The sequence below is a fragment of the Chrysochloris asiatica genome, unplaced genomic scaffold (assembly GCF_000296735.1).
Source record: "Chrysochloris asiatica unplaced genomic scaffold, ChrAsi1.0 scaffold00003, whole genome shotgun sequence".
NCBI lineage: Eukaryota > Metazoa > Chordata > Mammalia > Afrosoricida > Chrysochloridae > Chrysochloris > Chrysochloris asiatica.
This window is the reverse complement of record NW_006408521.1, coordinates 19,342,218-19,346,060: the sequence shown is the minus strand read 5'-3', so window position 1 is coordinate 19,346,060 and position 3,843 is coordinate 19,342,218.

The window sequence follows — 3,843 nt, the reverse complement described above, 5'->3', positions numbered from 1 at the left end:
ACACCAACCACTGAAGTCAGTGAGGATAAAATGAAGACTTCTACCAACTTCTTCAATCTGAAATTGATCAAACTTGCAATCAAGATATATTGATAATTACTGGTGACTGGAATGCAAAGGTTGAAAAACAAAGAAGAAAGATCAGTAGTTGGAAAATATGGCCTTGGTGATAGAAACAAAGCTGGAGATCTCATGGTAGAGTTTTGCAAGACCAATGACTTCTTTATTGCAAATACCTTTTTTAAACAGCATAAAAGACAACTATACACATGGACATCATCAGATGGAATACTCAGAAATCAAATTGACTACAACTGTGGGAAGAGACAGTGGAAAAGCTCCATATCATCAGCCAAACCAGGCCAGTGGCAGACTGTGGACCAAACCATCAGTTGCTCGTATGGAAGTTCAGGGTAAAGCTAAAGAAAAATAAAACAAGTCTATGAGAGCTAAAATTTGACTTTAAACACATACCACCTGAATTTAGAGATCATCTCAAGAATAGATTTGATGCATAAGATACTAATGACTGAAGACCAGAAGAGTTGTGGGAGGACATCAAGAACATTATGCAGGAAGAAAGCAAAAGGACATTAAGAAGACAAAAATGAAGGAAAAGACCAAAATAGATGTCAGAAGAGACTCTGAAACTTGCTCTCCAGTGTAGAGATGCTAAAGCAAATGGAAGAAATAAGGAAATAAAAGAGCTGAAGAGAAAATTTCAAAGGACAGCTCAAGAAGACAAAGTCAAGTATTATAAAGAAATGTGCAAAAATCTGGTTAGAAAACAAAAAGGAAAGAACATGCTCAGCATTTATCAAACTGAAAGAACTGTAGAAAACATTAAAGCCTCAACTTGAAATATTGAAGGATTCAGTGGACCAAATATTGAATGATGTAGAAAACTTCAAAAGCAATGGAAGGAATACACAGAGTCACTGTACCAAACAAACAAAAACATATCTCCGATCAGAGATAGTATCTGATCAAGAGTACTGAAAGTGCAACGAAAGTACTGGCAAAGAACAAGGCTCCAGGAATTAATGGAATACAACAGACTGATACAGCACTGGAGGCACTCATTCATCTATGCCAAGAAATTTGGAAGATAGCTACCTGGCCAACTGATTGGAAGAGATCCATATTTGTGCCCATTCCAAAGAGAGGTGACCCAGAGAATGTGGAAATCATGAGACAATATCATTAATATCACATGCAAGTCAAGTTTTCCTAAAGTCAGTTCAAGAATGGCTGCAACAGTACATTGACAGGGAACTGCCAGAGGTTCAAGCATGATTCAGTTGAGGACATGGAGTGAGGGATATCATTGCTGATGTCAGATGTATCTTGGCTGAAAGCAGAGAATACCAGAAAGATATTTGCCTGTACTTTATTAACCATGCAAAGTCTTTCGACTATGTTGATCATGACAAGCTATGGACAACACTGTGGAGAACAAGTATTACAGAACACTTAATTGTGTTCATGAGAAACCTGTACATAGATGTCTGAGCAGAACAAGGGCACACTGAATGGTTTAAAATCAGCAAAGGTGTGTGCCAGGGCTGTATTCTTTCGCCATACTTGCTCAATATGTATGCTGAGCCAATAATCTGAGAAGATGGATTATACAAAGAAGAGCATGGCATCAAGATTGTAGGAAGACTCATTAACAACCTGCTATATGCAGATGATACAAACTTGCATACTGAAAATGAGGACTTAAAATGCTTACTGATGACAAAGATGACAAAGACTGCAGCCTTAAGTATGGGTTGTACCTCTATATAAAAAAAAAATAAAAATCCTCACCACTGCAGCAGTGATTAACATCATAATAAATGGAGAAAACACTGAAGTAGTCAAAGACTTCATTTTGCTTGGTTCCACTATTAATACTTATGGAAGCAGCATTTCAGAAATCAAATGATGTATTGTATTAGGCACATCTGCTGCATAAGACCTCTTTAAAGAGTTCAAGAGCAACCCAATGCATGGTATTTTCAATTGTTTTACATGCATGTAAAAGTTGGACAAAGAACAAGGAAGACTATAGAATTCATGCTTTTGAGTTATAGTGTTGGAGAAAAATATCAAAATACTACGGATTGCTAGGAGAACAAACAAACCTTTGTTGGAAGAAGTACAGCCAACATGCTCCTTAATGCCAGGATGGCCAGACCTCATCTCTCATACTTTGGACATATTATCAGGAGGGAAAAGTCCCTGGAGAAGGACATCATGCTGGGAAAAGTGGAAGGTCAACAAAAGAAAAGGAAGACCCCAAATGAAATGGACTGGCACAATGGCAGCAACAGTGGGCTCAAGCTTAACAGTGATTGTGATGATGACACAGGACCTAGCAGTGTTTCATTGGGTTACACACAATGTTGTGATGAGTTGGAATTGACTGAACGGCACCTAACAGCAACAACAGGTAGCTCCACTCTTCATTCTCGATCTTTCTTTGCCTATTTGGAAGGCCGCCATAAAATGGTGCATCCCTATAGATTGGAGTTCGGATTTTAGTATTACCACCTACTGAGTGTGGGCCCTGGGTGAAATCATTTAATCTTTCTGAGCATCAATTTCTTTGTGCATAAAATGAAGTTAATAAAGCTGACCTCAGAGGCTTTTCCCAAGGGCTGGATGAAATAATTTTGATGAAAGCATTTCAGCAACTCCAAAATGAACAGCAAAGTAGAAAACCTATTGCCTTCAAGTCGATGCCAGCTCATGGTGACCCCAAGTGTTACAGAGTAGAACATCTCCAGAGGGTTTTCTTGGATCCAATCTTCATGGAAGCAAATGTCCAGGCCTTTGCTTTTCCTATTTTGTCTATGAGAAAAAGAAATAATGCAGATGGTAAAGTTTAAACCAAAAGTGTATGGAAGTAAATGCTTCCAAAGGCTGTGTGATTAAAGTAGGATTTTAACAAGTTAGTATTTTCTCTGGAAAAAAAAAAAAAAGTATCTGAATTTTATCAGAGCCAGGCACCAAAAAAATGTAGATCATAGTAGGCCAGTTTTTCCTACTGGATAGGAAGAAAAAAGTGAGAGAGAATGTTGATAGGAAATAAAACAAGGTTAATTCTGCGTCATGGGCAGATGAAAACAATTTGTTGTTTTTGTTAAGTACTGTCAGTTAGGTTTCGACTCATAGCAACCCCATGCACAACACAATGAAACTGCCTGGTCCTGCTGTCCTCACAGTGGTGACATTGGAACTCAGTGTTGCCGCTGTACCAACCCATCTGCTTGGGGTGGGGGGGGTGGTTCCTCTTTTTTGCTGACCCTTCACTTTACCAAGCATAATGTCATCATCACTGACTTTAGTGGTTGGTATGTAAATTTGAATAATAGTGGTATTAACTAGTCTTCCTTATAGGCATAAGGAGCTCTGGTAGCGTAGCAGTTACGAATCAGGCTGTGAACCGCAAGGTCATCAGTTCGAAACTACCAGCTGTTCCACAGGAGAAAGATGAGACGTTCTGTTCCCATAAAGATTTATAGCCTCAGAAACCCTGTACAGGGTCGCTATGAGTTGGAACCGACTCCACAGCACACAGCCACCACCACCTTGTAGGCATATGGATATCATCCCATCACAGACAGCATTGTACTTCTAGATAGATCTTAAAAATGCTCTTTTTGACAAGGAATGCAATGCTGTTCCTCTTGAATGTATCATTCCTGGCTTAGTAAATCATATGCTTGTCTGATTCAGAATGTCCAATACCAGTTCATTTCAGCTCACTAATGCCTAGAATATTGACCTTTCTGTATTCCATTTAATTACTTTTTTTTTTTTCAATTTCCTAGATTCATACTTTGTACAGTTCAT